Source organism: Cygnus atratus, chromosome 2 (genome assembly GCF_013377495.2).
Source record: "Cygnus atratus isolate AKBS03 ecotype Queensland, Australia chromosome 2, CAtr_DNAZoo_HiC_assembly, whole genome shotgun sequence".
NCBI lineage: Eukaryota > Metazoa > Chordata > Aves > Anseriformes > Anatidae > Cygnus > Cygnus atratus.
Window position 1 is genome coordinate 92,345,265 of NC_066363.1, and position 20,361 is coordinate 92,365,625.

General features: G+C 43.1%; 1 protein-coding gene across 28 annotated transcripts in view; it reads left to right on the plus strand.

Annotated features, from left to right (window-relative positions):
• LOC118249967 (poly(rC)-binding protein 3-like) overlaps positions 1-20,361 on the plus strand; it is a 514,794-nt gene that overhangs the window by 364,874 nt on the left and 129,559 nt on the right. Inside the window, exon 1 of one of the 28 annotated variants that reach the window (XM_050708846.1) lies at positions 2,136-2,420. The exons of 26 other annotated variants lie outside the window; for them this stretch is intronic. The gene's annotated coding sequence lies outside the window, so the exon portion shown is untranslated. Of the gene's footprint in view, positions 1-2,135; positions 2,421-2,592; positions 2,612-20,361 lie in introns of those variants that run through there. One more of the 28 variants, XM_035550516.2, reaches the window with a different exon arrangement.

Consider the following 20,361-nt stretch of genomic DNA (forward strand, 5'->3'; position numbering starts at 1 on the left):
AAAATCTTTTACTGTTTATCTGGAAGGGTGTTTTTTTTGTTTTATTTTGTTATTTTTTTTTTCTTTTTGCTCTTGTTGTTGAGGTTATTTTCCCTTCAGCGAAGGCCCTGTTCATTTCTTTGCAATGCAGAGCATGCCTGTGCTGTCACTGCAGAGATGCCCAGCTTGGCCCTGCTTGAAGTGAAAGCAGGACCCTACGTAAAGACCGACCAGTGGAACCCGCAGGATTTAATAGCCATGTTGAGCTGCCTTGCAGATACGGCTGGACATCTCACAACACCTCTAGCTGCTGGGTTGAGCTCTGCAGATTTCCCCTGTGCCCAGGCCAGCAAAGGGGTCTCTGCTTCGCTTGCCCCATCCGTGCAGCCCAGTTCTCAGGGAGGCTTTGTCAGCCTGCGGGCTGCCGGCCGTGGCCCGACAATGCTGGGTCTGTATTGTCTGTATTGCCCTTATTGTTCTGCATCTCTGCATTCTGGCCTACTAAAAGCTCTTTGTTAAAATAAAGAATATTTCTGTGCCCACTGAAACTAGGAAGCCTGGAAATCTTGCAGGCAGTTTTGTCCTTACCAGTCTGTGCACATGATTTTCGTACTGGAGTTTTGCATGAGCTTCACTTAAATATTATCTCTTTTAAATGCATTTCTACAACTGATCTCTGCTAAAAGTACATTCTTTGTTATGTAGGACACACGCTTAAATTCGGGGAATTAATAAACCAGCAAAAACTGTCTCTGGACAGCCTTTGAGGATAAGGGTGCTTTGAGGATAAGCCTGTATGTGAATGGGTTTAGTGTGAGAAAGCAGTGTTCGCCGTGGCAGGACAAACAAGTATGATCAGAGGAGGGCACGGGAACGGAACAGAAAAAATAACATTTATTTGTAGTGAAAGAGAAATGTATTGTTGAGTTGGTGCAAAGTGAACTCAGGAAACGGGGATAATTTCAGATGGCTTTCATCTCAGTTATAGGAGAACATGAGGTTAGCCATGTTAGTGGTAGGATTACCTACTTTTACATAGATGTGTACATCAACACTGAGACACAAGAGCTGGCAGGACTTCAGCTGAGAGCCCTCCCTTTGCAGTTATTACATTTGGGAATTGTCTGGGGAGGGAAGTAGGTGACAGCGGCTATCAGCTTCCCCTGGGATGAACTTAGCTGTTGTCATCCTGCAACCAGCAGCCTGGAAACTACTATCTCCGAGGCACTGCCGAGTGCACAGGCAGTCAGACGGGATCCAAACAACTCCCTTTTACTGCCCTGCCCTCCCCATGCCGGATCCGGCAGCGCCCAGCTGCTTGCACAGGGCGAGCTGGAGGCTTGCAAAGCGATGCGCAAGCTCTAGGTCCGTGTGCTGCTCGTGGAGGCACTCTGCTGGATCAGGGGTGTTTTGTATTTTCACGTGTGGGTTTTTGACGTGGGTTTTGGTTAGTTTTCAGTTCTAACTCACTGCAGAGCCGGAAACCCCAGGCTGGGCTTTATCCTCACTTGTAGCGCTGGGACGTGCTGGAATAAAATGCATCTACATCAAATTAGACTGAAGCCCCCACTTCTCATACAAACGCACCCGAGTCTGTACTTTATTAATGTCCTGAATTATTTATTGGTGTATTGGGGACTTTTTGGTAATGTTTTAATGAAGAGTAGCGGTTGCTCACACTGTTTGTGCGATGTGATGGATCTGTGGGGCTGCAAGCTACCTCTGACCAGCCCTGGTCACTTTGCTTGGTTATATAAGAGTCGTAGACATGGGCACCTAGAAATAAATATTAGCATGCAGCTGTCGCAATGGGACTGTGAGCAGGCTGTTTGGGAAAACAATAACTTGGCACCCAGGAGCATACAACTTTGATAACATACTGCGAGGTTGCGGGCTGGGGGAGAGGGTAGGAAGGTGGCAACCACTTTTAGTCTCTTTATTTTGTTATTTTATTTTATTTTATATTTTTCCTCCTCCGTACGTCGAGTCGCTACAATTTTTATCACGTTAGGATGTGACATTCCCGGCCTTGACAGTGCTTTTGTTTGGATATTTATAGCAGCTTCTGGTCATTGTTGAGCAAAGGCGATTGCCCTGCCCTCTGGCCCTTTCTTAAGCAGATTTTGGGCAGAAGCTCCTCTCATGTGGCACTAATTGAGATGATTGGTGGAGGGGGGGGGGTTGTGAGCGTACTGTGCCTCGCTCGGGCTTATCTGCCAGGGGCTAAGCTAGGGGAGGAAGGGAGGGAAAAAAAGTGGGGGGGGGGGGGGGGGGAGAAGAGGAGGAAAAAAAAAAAAGAGGGAAGAGCGGGAAGAAAAAAAAAAAGAAGAGGGAAGAGAAGGAAAGAAAGAAAGAAGAACCCCAAGGGCAGGCTTGGCTTCTCTCCGGTGGCGCTCGGGCTGCGGGAGGAGCGGAGGGACGCGCTCGCCGCCGCTCCGCAGGTGGGTGCCGCTGCCGGGATCCGCGGGCCCGGCTCCCCTCGGCTCTCCCCGGTTCTCCCGGCTCCTCTCCTGTCCCGTCCCGTCCCGTCCCGGGGCCGGGGTCCGGCCGGTGCCGGGCGCTGGGAGCCGAGCTCCCGCTGGCGGAGGAGCGGCGGGGCTGCCAGCCCGGACGGGCGCGCTTCCTTCCCCCGGTGAGTAACCAACGAGCCCCTCGGGAGCCGGCGGCTCGGGGCTCTACGTGCCCAAATAACACCCCCAGGCTTAGCCCCCCTCCTTTCCCCGCGCCCCCCGGTCGGAGTTGGCCGCAAGTTGAAGGCGAGCTGGGGAGCGGGGAGAGCTAGCGGGGCCGCAGGGATGAGCAAAGAGAAGTTTCTGGCGGCCTGTGAAGCCGCGCTGCTGCCAAAAAGCAACACAACCGGAGCGTTTTCTCCTATTTCGGAGGCATTAGCAGGGGAAGTTACGGCCTCTTGTAGAGCTGGTAGCGTTTCTGGAGGCTGTTTGGAGCCGGGAGCCGGAGCAGCAATCCTACCGGCCTCCTGCGAGCCGGGCGGCGGGGAGGAAAAGCAAACCCCGACGTGTGCGTGGCTGGAGGAAAACTTAAGGAGTATGTCGTAGCTTTATGATAATAGTAATAGGATAGGACTCCGGGCTTCCCGCCTCCTCTTATTAGTAATATTAAAGAGTGCAGGAAGCCTTGTGCCAGGAACTACGCTTTAATCTCTTTGATACATCGGCTGGAAGGTCGTATTAAACAGAATGCGGTTACCTTTAATGCACGAGTTCTGCTGTTTGTGTTTCTGATAACCCTGCTAGACCTGCTGGAGAAATAAAATAAGATTAGGCAATAGGCATTAACTGAATGCTTAGCAGGTCTCGTGTAGGCTATACAAGGCAAAATCCAGCCGTAGCTGGAAATTGCTGCGTGTGCCCGCTTTCAAGCATTAGAAGAAAATTTTGTCGCAAGGAGTACGCATGCCGTCCGGTCTAGCTGTAGGTCTTGTTAGTTTCTTTTATATGAGGTATTAGAAATGGAAAAGTAGTATAAAGGAAGGAAAAAAAAATAAGAGAGTCGAGCAGCTGGTAATCCATTTGTCCACCACTTATCCCTAGAAAGGTCCCATGTACGCAGTTCACAAATCATCTCTGAGGATGGTTCAGAATGGAATCCAGGAATCAGCCATACTAAAGTTAGGGAAGAGATTACTTAAAATAAATAAATAAGCTGAAAAGATGAGCTTTACCCCCTCATAAAGCCTTCAATAAACGTGTCATATCTAGTACTCTATTTGTTGTGCTCAAGGAGAAGAGAAAGAAAAGCTTGAATGATCACCACATGGTTATTACTCCATGCCTTCTTAACCTATATTCAGGTGTAGAAAAATGTTTACTTTCTTCACAATCTGAAATAGCTGTGGGTTTTTTGTTTTGTTTTTTTTTTTGTTCATTTTGATTTTTGTTTTCTTTTGCTTTACAAAAGAATTTCCTCCCCATATGTCTCTCATCCCTGTCCATGCTGCAAAAATAAGTCCCGAAGAATATAACTTTTCTTTCTTTTACTGCTTTCATCCCTTATCACTCTTGGTCTCCAATTTATGCTGTTGTAAACATTTTTGTAATGTTGAAGTTGGTTGCTGATACTTTGTTCAAGGAGCATTTTTAAGCACTTCTGTAGAGTGTGTGGTGTGATAAGGCATAGCAACACGAGTGCATTCGTTTTGTTCTTACGTGGCGCAATATATTTTTATTGTTCCTTCAGAGAAGCTAAAAACATGATAAACACTCCATTAGTGGTATCAGTAAGAAATACATTAATGCAAGTGCACGGTCAGAAAGAAAGCATTTTTATTTGAGAGCCTTCTCATAGCAGGCATCATACCAATAATTTTAATGTGTAACCTGCAGTGCATATCTTCCATGTTAGATCAGATTTGCTCTTAGGTACTTTGTAAATACAGTTTTTATTCAGGGTAACCAAATTTCCAATGAGTGTAGAGGCTCCTTGTTTCTTTTCAGCCTTTGCAGCTTCTGAACTCCACAGCAATTTGCCAGGAGAAGGAGCGGGGCTGTGTGGAACGGGCGTTTTGGGATGCAGCCCTTCTTGTCGGAAACTGGTCTCAGCATCGTAGGGCGTTGAGCTCTAATATTAATGTCAAGTGAAATGGCCTATTAAAATTATAAGTCAAATCCGAAGACTGCTGTGTTGGTTGGATACCGAGAAGCAGATTAGAATAGCCTTCTCTGGTAGATTACTGACAGCGTGGTTGGCGACTTCAGAAAGCTGTTGGGGAGCACTGGGTTGTTTGCCCGTGAAGCAGCTTGCCACGGAGCAGCCACAGGATAAAAGACTGTGCAACCCAAAGGGCAGTGATTTGCACCCCTTTACGGGTGCGCCGTGCCAGGGATGGGGAATGAGCTTGCCTCCCTGCTCTGGAGAAAGGCTGGGCAGGGACAGACGCCAGAGCACCGGGGGGCTGTGGCTGCAGCTGTGGGAGTGTGGGAGAAGGGTGAAAGAGGTCTTTGCTGTTGGGGAGGGTATTGGGAAGGCAGGCGCTGGAGCAAAGCGGGGAGCAGGAGACATCGGTGGGGGGCAGAGGCTGGAGGTTTGGTGGAGCAAGGGGTGAAGGCAGGCGTGTGGCCCCAGGAGCAGCTGGGAGCCGAAGGTGTTGGGTGCTGCTCTAGGGAGATTGTGCAGCTGGGTGGGTAACACAACTTGGGGGTGCTGGGAACAAAGAGTGGGAAGTGAGCATCGGGATGCTCAGGGGCTCATGTCATCAGGGGCTGGGGAAGGGTTTGGCAGCTGAGCAGGGTGAGATTCGGGGGTGTGGGAGGGCTGACAAAGCAAAGAGGCAGGGGGATTCTGAATAAGCTTCAGCTGTTTCTGGCTTCTGTGTGAAATCAGCAAGGCAAATTACTACAGTTCAGAGCAAAACTTACGGATAGGAACTGGAAAGGAGTCTGCAGCACTGAGTTTGTTTACGCTCATTGTTAGTCCTTCACAAAGATTTTCAGCTAGTGGGGTTTCTGTCTTCTGACGTCTGTAATAACGTCGTGACTGGAGACTGTAGAACGGGCAGAAATTTATTTTCATAGCATTTGCAAGATCATTTCTCTTTAAAAGAGACCTTGTCACACTTTTAGTAACAAATGTACTTTGTTGCATTCATTTGCTAAGCAACAGACTCACTTTGTTGCCTATGAAGCACAAAAGCTGGGGAGGTTTTGACACAAGAAGCAGAGCTTATGTAAAGTTCACGAACAGCAGCAGAAAGAGTGAATGATGAATTCTCCAGGTTTTGTTCCTTACATTAAAATATTTTAAGGTTGGATATTTTTCTCTGCTGGCTGCCATCAGCGATAGAAGTATCAACAGGAGAAAAATGGGTCGCTTGGGTTTTAGCATTAAGCAGCAAATCCAAGGCCAATAGGATTTAGCTGAGATGTTAAGGTTTATTCAGTGCATTTAGTTAATGAAGTTGGAGGGGGGAGTGTCTCTGTCTGGGGGATGGAGAAGGGGACAGACTCGCCTCCTGCCACCCGGTGCATCCTGCGGTGACTCCTCCTGATTGATAGGTACTCTGCGAGACAGGAGTGAACCGAGTGAAAGGAGGGTTTAATTAAAAAAATATCAGCTCCGTGCCAGCTCTTTTGGATTAAAATTGAACAGGAAATCTTTGGAATAGACATCCATCTCGTCTTAAGGGTGCATGTTTGTTTTTGTGAGACACTGTGCCTTGCTTAGGGGAAGGGGAGATGATAATGTGTCCAAGTGCCTACATAGCGATTATAAAGCAACGACAGCATTCAGTAAGTTCAGCCACATGTGAAACCTCGTCAGTAGCTAACATTCTTCAGTCAGGCACAGAAATCAAGTTCAGGTCAACTAATTCCCATCTGAACATACACCAAGACTTCTTGCAGACAGCCCCACAGTCTCAGAAACACAGGTGGCCCTTTGCTGTACTAACCTGTGATCTGAAGCCTCTGCGTGCTCTGCCAAAGGCTGGCATCTTGTGTAGACGCAAGCTGTTCAGCACCCTGACTTGCTTTCAGAGCCCTGAAACCCCTCTACAGAGACCAATTTTAAAATATTTGTAGTATAGAAAGATCATATTTTATCTGTAAATAAAAATGTCTATACAAAATTCAAAACAGCATGAACACATTTTTTTCCAAGAAGGTTAATATATGCATTTTTTTAATTTTTTTCAAATTGCATTCCTCTACATGCCAGACTCCTACTCGGATCGGACCTTGTTGTTCCCATAACTGTAATGGTCTTTCAGTCTGATGAACTTTCTTATTCCACCCACCCCTTCAAAGGTCTGTGCATGCTGTAATAGCTCAAAGCTGGGAGCTCTTGAGCAGCAGTTAAGACCATCGCGATTTGGTCCGGTGACCTTAACAGGCTTTTCTTCTGAGTGGGACGTGGGCACTGATGGCAGGAGTTGACTGTAAGAGTCTGGAATAAATAAGCAGTGGGCTTATAAAATGAGTAAAAAATTCCATGTACTAGTGTAATTAGTTGCTCAGATAGCCTATGGCTTGATACAAGAGAGAAGGGCACTGCAACATTTCTTAGAAGGATTCAGCTCAGTGACACCTGAAAACTCGTGCAAAATATTTTGGAGGAAAAAATGTATGTGTGTGGTTTGTTGGTTTTGGGGGATTATTTTTGTTTGTGATTTTGGAATTCGCCTGGGGATTATTTTGCAAATAAGCAAAAAAAAAGTTTAGAAAAGTATTGTTCATTTGCAGTTCTCCATTGTTCTGAACTGCTCTATTTCTGTTAGTTTCACAATACTTTTACTGAAAAAAAAAAAGGCTATACCTATAGACTAGACTAGGGATATATCTATAATAAGAAACAGTTTCACCTAAAAAAAACTTCTGGATGCAGCCATGTGCCAATGAAGGGCTTGGAGCAGTGTCCGCAACATCTCATCCTATGTTTACAATGGTTCATTACCTTAAACCCATTGTCTGGTATTTTTCTCATCAGTGGACAGTAAAGCACCCATTCATCATGTGAGCCTGACTTAAGCTAAGAGAAAGATAGAATCTGAGTTTTGAAAACCATAAGATGACTTTTCTGTGACTTTGTTCAATTAACAAAATTGTATGTGTACCTCCAGGATCACATTAGCATGGCATGACTGCATGTGAACGTCTAGCCAGAAGAACTAACGGAGATCTACTGCTTTGTAACACTGAACGTCCTCTAAAACAACAGCAGAGATCTTGAATGAAAAACGTGTGAAACAATAGGGACAGAAGCAACTTCAGTGCGTGCTTTATAATTACTAGATGGCACAGGATTAAATACTGGAAGTCCCTTAGCTCTCTGGATCTGATGGAGTTTTGTTTACTTATGATCAAAGAGATGGAAAACTATTTGCCTTTTTTATTAGTGTATGTTATACCTATGAGAGCAAATTAAAATATACCTTATTTTGCTCCGGTCTACATGGGAAAATATACAACCTTCGCTGATCTAGAGTTGTTCTGACAGTATTCTTTCACAGTGGTAAGAATCAGGTTTAGAGTCTCAGCTCCTTTCAGTTCAGAGCTGTTTAAATAGTTGGGTTTCGATCTAGTTGAAGGGAACATCAGAAGTTACATGGTGAGACTTCGCTGGGAAGAGCAAGGGCCTCAGGCAGACGCCAAGAGACATATACTTCATTTCCCCCTCCCTCCTTTCCCCATCAGCATTCATACTGTATAAACAAATCCCTGGTAGGTAATGGGAAGTCTGTCACTGTTAATTAAGTAGAGCGTCCCGTGATGTTTTCTGTGGACTGGGTGGGGGAAGCTGAGTAAAATTCAGAAAAGCTCGTAAACCTTGCTTGTAATGAAGTCTAATGTCCGTTCGGTGTTTGTAGTGTCAGATAAGTAAGATACCCTGAAGCTGCCCCTGTGTTTTAAAATACTGCTGAAATATTTGAGTTTTCTGTTTGCACATGAATGATAAGTCTCCGATGAAAACCTCCAGTGCAAACCATGGTGGCATAGCCTCCTGAAGCTATACTTTCCTGTGACTGACTAGAGCACCTCACCAGCTGGCCTCCAGTATCGACAGAATTGTGTCTGTGCCTGGGGGCTTCTCCTGTGACCGTCACATGCTGGGTGCAGCTCTTCCTCCCATGCTTCTAACCAGCATTGCTGTAACAGCAAAAATGAGGAGTGGAAGACTAGGTTGGGTTCCTCACCTCATTTCTGGTTATGAGTGATTTTTTTCTATTTTTTGGTAACATTTGTAACTTAAGTGACCAGTTAGAAGTGAACAGATGATATTTGCCACTCCCCTGACGTATTAGCCATGCCCAGAATACTTCCCTATTGTTTTCCATGTAATGTTTTAACTGAATTAACTGCCTATTCTGTAACTGCAGAAAAAAAAAGTAGTTTCAGAATTTTTCAATGTAGTTATAATTTACTGCCTTTGCTCATGCTGGGTGAAATCCTGAGGGGTTCGGTCAACTGAATACTGCAGATAGGCTGAAGTTCATGAGTCCTGTCAGAATCGCCCTACATTTAAGGTAAAAAGAAGGGGACCTTGGCAGGCTTGAGAGGTGGGCCTATGCAAACCTCATGAGGTTCAACAAGGCCAAGTGCAAGCCCTGCGTCTGGGCTGGGGCAATCTGAAGCACAAATACAGGCTGGGTGGAGAATGGATTGAGAACAGCCCTGAGGAGAAGGGCCTGGGAGTGTTGGTTGATGAGAAGCTCAACATGAGTCGGCGGTGTGCACTTGTAGCCCAGAAAGCCAACCATATCCTGGGCTGCATCAAAAGCAGTGTGGCCAGCAGGTCAAGGGAGGTGATTCTCCCCCTCTGCTCTGCTCTCATGAGACCCCCATCTGAAGCCCTGCGTTCAGTTCTGGAGTGCCCAGCATAAGAAGAACATGAAAGTATTAGAATGAGTCTAGAGGAGGCCTACAAAGATGATCAGCGTGCTGGAGCACCTCTCCTATGAGGACAGGCTGAGTGGGTTGGGGTTGTCCAGCCTGGAGAAGAGAAGGCTCCAGGGAGACCTCATAGCGGCCTTCCAGTACCTAAAGGGGGCCTAGAGGAAAGCTGGGGAGGGACTGTTTTTTTCAGGGAGTATAGTTATAGGACAAGGGGTAATGGTTTTAAACTAAGAGGGGATAGATTTAGATCAGATACAAGGAAGAAACCCTATACTCTGAGGTTGGTGAGACAGTGGACCAGGTTTCCCAGAGAAGCTGTGGATGCCCCGTCCCTGGAGGTGCTCAAGGCCAGGCTGGATGGGGCTTTGGGCAACCTGGTCTGGTGGGCAGTGTCCCTGCCCATGGCAGGGTGGTTGGAACTGGGTGATCTTTAAGGTCCCTTCCAACCCAAACCATTCTGTGAAGAAGACCAGAGGCCTACGTCATCTTTCTTACACACTAAGAATGCTAGTCTAAAAATAGTGACTGTGCTTTGACTATGCCCTTAAATGCCATAGCAATTTTTTTGTAAGAGATTGTGTCTGCCAGTGAGCAGTTATGTTTTAAGGCTTATTCATTCAATGCTTTAGTCAGTGTCAGAAGTGATTCTGGTTTGTTGAAGGCCAACATACAAAATATGCCATCCTGTTTACTTACAGAGCCATAACTGCCTGCATATTGGTGGGAGCCTGAGTACAAATTAATGTTTTGCTTCATGTTGACTATCATGCATAGCTAGAATGTCAGCTGATGAGTGGTAGCTTATAGCCAATGGTGGTATGGTCTCTTTGCAACTGAGAATTGTGAGAACAAGCTTTCATGTGGTTGGATGGTTTTTTTCATATTTTTTTCAGAAACACTTTTACTGGTCTCTTGGTCTTCAGTTTCAATGAAAAGATGATAAAAGTCAGAGTTAAGGCCATTTAGGCAATCTCTGTATTCTGATTTTCTCATACTAGTTTCCTTGTGAAGAAGGTAGCCTTAACTTGTGTGTATATATATATGTACACAAATACACAAATTTTGTTGGTAGCCACTTCCTTGACCCCAGACTTGCTGGAACGAGATCACTGACACATGATTTGAAACCTGGGCTTTGCCTTGTCAATCCTGAGTATCATTTTAGGGTTATCTGCTCACTGTGACCTACTCATGTCTAATCCTGTTCCTTATCTAAAAGGAAATCTCACAGCACTGTGACCTTTGCCTGTTGTACGCCCCATTAGGAAACAACCCTTATTTTACTTTGAGTGGGTATGGGGAATTACCGTGGAACTGGCAATAAAGCACGAGCATGATTTTACAAAGTGTACAGAGACTATCTATCCTTTCTACCATGCTTTTATTACATTGGATTGTGCACAGATGGATGGGCTTTTAGTTGTCTCCAGTGGTAAAGGGCCCACCCATAAATATCTAAACCTTTCTAAAAATTCCCTTAGGAGCAATGCATTAAAGTGCCTATGAAAATGGAGTTTTCTTTTACCTTGTGACCCTTCTGCTTTCCCATCAGTAGACAGGAAAGACCCAATCTCCAGTGAATATTATTATTAGTCAATAAAGTTAAAAGCAGCAGATCATGTATGTATGTATGTATAGGGAGATAAATAATAAAGAAAATAGCCAGATAGCCAGAACTAGGGTTGCCTATGGCTACTAATAAAATGTCACCTTCATTTTCTCTCTGTATGCCTCCGAGATTTTACTTAACAATGCATCAAAATCTGATGCTCTCAATGAGAGTAAGACTGAGTTGCAAGATAAAGAAATGTATTTCTAAATAATATCCTTAAAATGTACTAGACAAGCATAAGAGACTTTCAGGTACACGTCAAATGCATTTCTTTTCTAGTCCCTATGCACTAAAGCAGTTCAGATATTTTGTATACATACATTTTTATGCTGGGAGATTATCTTTCGTGGAGCTGAATAGACTTTACTTTTTTTTGACTATGTTAATTTCAGACATTATTTTTTACTCATTTTAAACACTTAACTGCAACTTCAAGCCATAGCTGGCATCTTTCTGAAGAAAACTATCATGTTTTTACTATGTTGAATTTCTTTCATGCTTTTGTTTATGAAATCTTGGCAAATCATATAAAATTTGTTCATATATTTAAAAGAAAATGAATTTGCACTTTCTTATTTGCTTTCTGAGAAAATTCTGAGAAACAAGTCTACTGCTGAGAATAGTCATCAAAATGGTTTGGTTACTGTGTTCAAAAGTAGTTATGGATTGGTATTTTTATTTTCTTAATGGCAAATACAGCATGAGGGGTTGGCACAAGGGGGGAGAATATCCACAGAATAAAACTAGTTTGAATCTGCACATTTTTCTAAAGCTGAGGGCAAATTCTTGCCACATCCTCAAAGAATGAGACTAGTGACGACTTTGGATGAGCATCTTTTCTGTTGCAAACTGTATTTCAGGAGATTATTATTCAAAAATTGAAAACTACGCAGACGGGTCTTGCGGAAAGCTGATGATCTGTCTAATGATCCTCCATACTCTGGGGAAAGCCAGAGAAAATGGTGTGTAGTTGCATGCTTTTCATTGAGAACCATTTATTAGTGTAGATGTCAAGTGGGTAGGCTGTAGTAATAAACAAAAATGGTTTTATAGCTCACGTTGTGAGACTAGCTTTTGTGTCTGCAGCATTGAATAATTGCTGTATGTAACAGACTCCTGCCTTCACTCTTCCCATTCATAAAAACGACTTATTGAACTGCATTTATTCAGATAAATCTCTTTAATTTATGATGTTTAATCAACAAAGTTTTGAGTTAATCTATATTAATTTAAACTTAATAATGTTGTTGAATTAATACTTAGTCAAAGTCAGTAGCTTTGCGTAAGCACTGAGCACCTAATTTATGTGCCTGTCTGTAGCTTGTATACATACACACAGTGACTTTGTGACGAGAATGGTATTAAAGGGAATTCCCAGCCAAAAATATCTTACGTTTTTGTTTGGTTTTTGGCAGTCTGGAGCGCCATCGATCTGCATTCATAGCCAATGACATTCGTAGATTTATAACTGGAGCCATATTTTAATACAGCTTACCTGGTTAGTTTTTTGCAAACTGTGCTGGCTATTTTAATGTGTTCTTTTTACCTGCTGCCTGACTTCTTTGGGATAGACTGTAAAGATTGTATTGAGTTTTACCATGCATGCAGAAGATCAAACACGATAGAAGACTCCTATTGTAAAATCCAAGCAAGGGGATGAAGAGGAGACATCCTTACAGAAGTCCCCTTACAGAATTTCTCCTTGGTTATTCTGATTGAGCAGTGGGATCAGAACAGGTTCCTGGCTACTCCCAGAGGGATCCTGGGAGCTTTTGTGTTCCCACATCCCAGCGGTACTGTGATTCTAGAGAAGAGGAGATTGAGAGGGGATCTTATCAACCTCTACAAATATCTGAGGGGACAATGTAAAGAGGATGGGGCCAAACTCTTCTCAGTGGTGGCCAGTGATAGGGCAAGGGGTAATGGGTGTAAATTGAACCACAGGAGGTTTCATCACCATATGAGGAAAAACTTCTTTATGGTTTGGGTGACAGAGCACTGGAATGGGCTGCCCAGAGAGGCTGTGGAGTCTCCTCTGGAGATACTCAAAACCAGCCTGAATTCCACCCTGTGTAACCTGCTCTAGGTGACCCTGCTTGAGCAGGGGGGTTGGAGCAAATGATGATCTCTGGAGGTCCCTTCCAACCTCAACCCTTCTGCGATTCTGTGAATACACGTTTCTCTGACGGCACAAAGACTTGGGCTACCAGAAGGTGTCTCATTGTGGAAGTTGCGTAACATTGCTCCAGCTTACATCTGAATAAGCCCTGTGGTACCTGTGTTTTCACAGGCTCTGTACTCTGTATTCTTCTCCCATTTGTTTCTCCTGACTTTCCCTCCCCTCTCCAGAAGGTCCTGTGAGTTTTGAGCCTGAAGAAAGAAATGGGATTGCAAAGATACCTTGGCCAATGGAAAGGAAGAGTGAGAGTGGTATGTCCACGACATTAGAAGGGGAGAGTGGAAATCTTTGCAATGCATTTGGAATATTGCACGTGTAGAAAGTGCTTGCCTTGGTATGTAGATTTTTTTTTCCCCAACATCTCTAGAGAAGGTGTTATTTTTAATGATACCAGAAAGGTTCAGTGGTTAATAGAGGAATACTATACTGCCTATTATATTTTGTCCACCACCACATCACTTCAGTAACTTCAATATTGACTTCACTTCCAAAACCTGTGCGTCTTCATTTAAACTACTTGGAACATTCAGTAGTGAAATACCTAAAAGATCATATTCTAGGCTAGATTTTCTTCCCCCCTATTCAAAACTCTCTCAGTCCTGGTACTTTGTTGCCATCTGAAATGGGAATCAGTGCCACAGGAAGGTTCTGCAGTGGCACTTGAGCAGACAGTATTGGATAGCATCCATGCACCTGAAACCTCTATGCAGAGTTGTGCACGTTGGCATGTCTGTGTTTGCAGAGGACTCCTAAGAAGATGGGACAGGACAAGCAGGCTTTGGTCAGGTGTTGACCAGTCCTCCCTAGTAAACACTGGTGTTTAACGTGCTGTAACAGTACTGTAGATGCAAGTGTGTGATTTAACAATAAAAATAACTAACAAACAACTGTTGCAGTGAGGGTCAATCGGTAGTTCTATTCACACTTTCAACTACTTTGTTGTTTCTCTTCTGAGCAAATGATTGTGCATCTTGGGTGTGTTTGTACTGAAATAGTATTGTAAAAGCTTTGTCGGTAAAGGAATTGCAGTGGATTACATTTCTTGAGCCTGTGGCACTTCCATTACAGATGAAAAGTCTGAAATGTCCATGTTTACAGGGCAAAGGGATATATTCTTCTTCCGTTGCTTCTGTGAACTTTTCATGACAGCTGGCAATCGAGTAACAAAATGTTCCCAAGATGTGTGCAGCAGTGCCATTAAGTATGAAATGTTCTTGCTTGTCTCTTTCTAAAGCCATTGTAAAAGAGTTGGATTATCAGAAACCCACTCAACAATATTACAAGCCTTTGATCCAAGGTAAAAGGCTGCTGTTTCAAGAATTTGGTGGACAGAGTTATATCTGGTTATGAATATTGCATGTCTGATGCAAGGGGGGAGTATTTCCCAAAGCTGCCTGACCCCTGAACATAAGTCCATGTGGATACATCAGTATTTGGCTGCCTGCAGTCCACTCCAAGGCATCACCACACACCTTTTAGAAGTAGCGTCAAGCGGTCTACCTCCTGTAGTGAAAGCAAGGTAGCCCCAAAACCAGGGAAAAGCTTGAGCTTTTGCCAGGATCCAAACCTGGCTTTGCAGGTTCTCTTTACATCTGCGTGGTAGTGGCTACACTGCTTGCACAGTGCCCAGTAAAAGAATCCCTCAATTTAGTTCCTCAATCTGTGCTGCTGTATAGCAACATAAGAAGCGGATCAGCAACTTTCTGGATCTCATATCAATCTTAAAGCCAACTTTTTGTCTTCTTACATTCAACGGAGCAGTAGGAGTCTATGAATTTGCAAACTCAAACTTTGCTCATTTCAGTCTTTGAGGTAACTGTCTAATTCCATATTCCAGTTTATTTGCTATGAGCACATATTGAAGCTATCTGAAAATTTACAAGTTGGATTGAGAGCAAGTCTTCTCTTGCTGTCTGAGAAACATCCGAGGCATTCACTGTATGTCCATCTTCAACTGCTAATGATGGAGTAGTTGCCAGGTTAATGCAATTTCTCCTGTCTGTGATTAGTATTAACAACCTACCTCCAAAAAAAAAAAAAAAAAGGAAAGGAAAATAGAAGAAAGGCTGATCAAAAGAAGTTTTTTCTAAGATTAAAACCCTATTGAACATTAATCTCTCTTTGAATTCTGCTATTTGGTCCCCCATATGGTGCCAAAATAACCAAAAAGCCCATTCTGTTTGTTGGTGACCATCTGAATGACTGCACCCTTCTAGGCATGAGGCTTGTCTGTTCTGCTTGGAATTGTCACGTATATGAAGTAGCTCCACCTTGATTAAAGTGCAGTCCCATGCATACATCTATGGGGTGCTGGAGTTTGCAAATGTTTGGCCTACTTTCTTTGAGGTTTTTCCTTTTTTAGCTAAAGGAAATTGCTTCTCATCTTATCCTCTACCAGGACTCTAAGTAACTCTCTTCTTTCATCTATATTGTTACCTGTGAGATATTTATAGACTATGATCATATTCTGTTCAATCCTCTTTTCTCAATTACAAAAGTTTAGCTTACTTAGTCTGCCTTCATATTCAGGATTGTATACTCCAGTTCCTATATCATTTATGTTAGCTTTCTTTGCATATGCCTAGGCATTTCATATTGTGTGTTTTGTTTTTTCCCAATCTATTGAGATAAGAGCTGTGTGAAATATTCTATTTGTGGCACATTATGGATTTGTTGTGTGGAATTATGTCCTTGGATTTATAGGATATACATACACATCCAAAAGCAGCAGTTGCTTCTCCTGCAAATAAATCAAACTTGCAAAATAATCTCCAATCTCCTATCAAATATTGACCCTACTTTCAGATCGCATCACACCTGATGCTTTTAGGCAACTACAGGTTTTGTCAGTGCTGTTTGTGTTTTAACCCAAAGCAGGGAATATATTTATTTATCACAAATAAATGTCACTTTGTTTTCTACAGCACCGCACTTGAAGTGTTTATGGATTGTTGTCCTTTCTGGATTTTTAAGACAAAGGTAAATCAAATAGGAAGATGCAGCATATTTTCTCTGAAGTACATAAACTTAATTCTTATGGAGCTTTTTTACTTAATATGTATTTAGATTTTGGTTCATTTCCATATATTTTTGTTACTTCTAATTTCAAGAAAGTGACAAAGTAATAGTTCTAAAACAGAGGGAAGCTAAATGCATAGAAGACTAGCCATTGAACGTACCAGAAATCTCACAATACCTGGTTCAGTTTCTATGTTTAGGAGGCCTGAATGTTTTTACAGGCTTGGCTGGTTTTGTCCCTCTGTCTTGCCCCACACCCTTCCCACCTTCCTCAAACCTCAGAGCCCTGTCTGATTTATCTACCCTGAACTCAAGAATTCTCCAGTTTCAGTGTGATCCAGCAATGAATTACACTTACAGATCAAATTACCTAGAAATATTATGGGGTTTTATTAACAACACCTGTAGTAACTTTTATAATAAGAGTATTTTAAATCTTTATTTGTCTTGTAACATGCATTTTCCCATTTTTTTCTCCCAAGTTTATATTGCATGTCTAAGTCTTTCTCAGCTGCTGTTGCTTCTCCCTTGAGTATCATTTAGCACCTTTTGCTTCCTTCCAGAGGTGCTTATCTGTGTGAAGTAACTCACACTACTGGCATCTTGCATTGTTCTTGCCTGAATGGATGCTAGAAATTCAGAATTAGAAAGAAAGCTGTTTGTTCCTTGATTATCAACACACCCCTCTCCAGACTAAGTGTTCTTTTAAAGACTTTGTGCTGATTGTTATCCCCAGTGGTAGTTTCTTACTCTTCCCATCCAGATTTACCCTTGGCATCAGTAGCTGTGTTTCTTATTTGCTTCCACACAAGTCTACGCCAGAGATTAATTAGTTTCATTATGTTCAGATGAAGGAAAAAAAAAAGTGTTGCTGTTTTGCTGCAATGTTGTTTGAAATATGTTTACTGTGTGGTTATGGATGATGTTTTATGATAATTCAGGTGAAACATGAATAAGGCAAGCTGTCTTTGAAAGGTGCCTGCCTCCTTCTGTGATGGAGGTCCTTGCCAGTTATTGGCAAATCCACTCTTGACTGCTTGGTTATGCTGGTTCTATATTTAAATAAATAAAGTTTTAAATGCATGAAGTGCTTTAAGGCTAGTGCCAAAAGGAATGTCATTAAGTAGTCTAATGAACAAAGTGTGTTCCGTTTTTGAAGCTTAGCAGTCACTGAAATCTGGGAGAGCAGTGTTAGTCCTGAAAGGTGGAAATACAGTCCTACTGTCCCAAGGGAAGCCCAAGGAAAGGGGCTCACTGTGGAAATTGAACTGGAATTAGAAAATAACGAGACTTAGGAAGAAAATTTAAGCCATTTTAAGGCATTTTTCTAGCCCCGGAGCTGGAATCTCGTCTCATACCTCATTGCCACCAAGCCTGCCGAGACATGGCTTTGATTACCATCTCATCAGTAAATGACTAGTTCCTTCCTAATGTCTGTCTCGGGCTATTAGACATGGGGTTTATCTTGCCGTACTGTGCTGGGAGCAGAGGAGTTTGGGATGGTTGTTCCTGTTTTGCCTTTCCCATCTTTAGAGAAGGTTTCTTAGCTGCCCTTGACATTGCTGTTAACTGAAGGGTGGAGTAGGGCAGTATTCTGAGTCCCGGAGTTTAGGATACTGTTTTTATTATTATAGGTTAAGATTGGTAGCTTGCTCGGGGAGTTTGTCGTGGTACATAAACAGCAAAGGAAACACGTGCCATGGAAGACTGATACATACAGATAGCAGGTTCTTGAGATTAGAAGATGCCATTTGGTTCCTACTCGTATAGCTGAAGCTTTCAGTATTGTTTTGTTTCCGAAACAAATGATGCTGCCATGTTACCCCGGTCCTTGACAAAAGCCCAGGAGTGTCCCTGCAGCTCTGCAGAACCGTCTGGCATCTGGTGACGAGGCCAGAGAATGGGATGAAAGCCTGAGTGGGCTCTGTTCCGCAAGTATGCATCTCTGCTGTATTTATAGGCTCTTACAGCACTGTTGATAGGCAAGGCAGAGGCAGGCAGCGTGCAGTCATACTACTTTTGGTCACATTGTCAGCAAGAGAGAATAGATGCTTCTCTTATTTTTTTTAAATCTAAGCTGCCCAGTGTGATAAGTCTGTCAAGTGCAGACAGTTGGCCTGCACAGACTAGCTGCTTTCTGAGTGTTTGTGTACCTTCTGCGATGAGCAGAAACAGCCATCAAACAGCTTTGTCTCACCAACACTGGAAATGCAACAACAGCTACTCCTGAGCCAGCAGTCCTGTGTGTGTTGGCAAACAAATGAGCTTTTCATTTGGAGGTCTGAGCAGTAACGTATGGTGTGTTTCCTTGTGTTGTAGTGAACTTACCTTGCAGGTTTAACTAGGAAAATTGGCTCCTATTCATACCTTTCCCTGGTGTCTGTGAGGGGGGGGGAAAAAGAAGTCAATAGCCATCACAAGAGCTGAGGATGAGGTGCACTCATGGTCTGTGGCACAGGTTTTGGGTGCTTGCATGCCCCAGCTGCGTTTGGCACTTGAAGTCACAAAACGTTGCTGAAGCCTGGCTGGGTTCTGGATAGCCGAGACCCACGTGAAGGAGCCCTGTGGAAAGGCACATCCAGGCATAAGTCAGTGGTGCCTCTGTGCAGTGGATGGGTATAGGGGCTCTTGGGTCCTGGGAAAGGAGTCTGCAAAGTTCTCAGCTTGAGCAAAGAGCTGTGGAAGGTGCCCTGAAAGCCCAGCTTCACGTGCTGCATCTTGCTGCCATGACTTCTCAGTCACATGCGTGATACATATTTATTCCGTTTCAGACTGTGCTAGAGACTTGCACAGGAACTATTGCAGGACTAAATGTCCACAGATAGAGCCGTGTTTATCACAAGGGCAGTGGTTTGGTGCAGGGCTCAGTGAAAGATACTTAGTTAAATGAGCAAACATTGTGCTCCTACCTGACACTGTGTTAATCAGCCTCAACAGAGAATCAGAGGCTGGGAAGGATGATTTTGTAGAAAATTAGGACATCAGAAGCTCAGGTCACAATACTGCTGTGGGCTTACAGCTGTCGCCTCCTAACTGCTTTTTGTGCTTTGAAGGTCCTTGCACCTTAATAGCTTTCTTCTTCACTTTGTGATCAACATGACCACCACAATGCTTGCCTTCTCCTACTCCTTGTCTGTCTTTAAACTGGGGTGGCACTGAGGGCACTTACAGAGGCAGAAGTTGTTCTGCCATTTAAATTATTTTTTTTAATCTACCGAAGAAAATGGGACACACAAATCGGAGCAGCAGTCACTGTGTCCACTCTTGACACGAACCCACATTTAGAGATCAGCTCAGGAGAATGAAGTTGCAAAGTGCTGCTAAACAATTGCAGGTTGAGACTAATGGGAAAAGTATTAGTTGGTAATGCTCGGAGGGCTTAGACAAAATATAATGATACAAGGTAGGGCTAGGTCATTTGAGTTAACTTTCAATTTCTGCTTTCATGCCTACTGATCAGGCAATTAGCAAGTTCAAGGAAGCTTTTTCTAATGTGACCTGTGTTTTTTGCTCAATGTTTGGCAATACTGCCCACAAAGATGAGCCTGTAGATTTGAAACTTGCTTTCATTTTTCATGTCTTACGAACCAAGACTAATAACTTTCAATGCAACTGTCAATATAGGGTTTTTCATTTAGCTTTATTTTTTTGCAGTTTTATTATAATCCTTTCAATTTTATCTAAATAAGCAACCTGATTGCCATCATGTCAAATAACAAATATTCAATAAGCTTTAATGGTTACATAAAGGAAAGTCTTACATTTCATCCTATCAAAAAATCTAAGCATTTTTCTGTAGTAGTCCATTACTTCTTCAGGCCATTCTGGACCACTGATTCCTACCTTTTAGAAATCAAGTTTGAACTGAAGTGGTGTGTTTTGCAGACTTTTGGTTAAACAGGTATGGACATTAGATCTGTCAGGACATTATGTGCACCACTTGTTTGGGGGGGGAAAAAAAAGGTGTTCAAGTCCCTACTGTCCATCTTCTGTTCCTCATTTAATCCTTATATTTAAGGGAGAGGACTTTTGGTGATACCTGACGTTGGATTATATTTCACATATTTGATCTGGATCTCTGAAAACACAGTTGCTCCCAATTACAGGTCAGAGGTATTGCCTCAGCCTCAATGTTATTCAGTTATGCAGAGATTATAATAAAAATTTTTGTTGAGCAAGTGAAAAACCAGAGGCATGAAAATTTTCTGATGTGTTCATGACTTCCC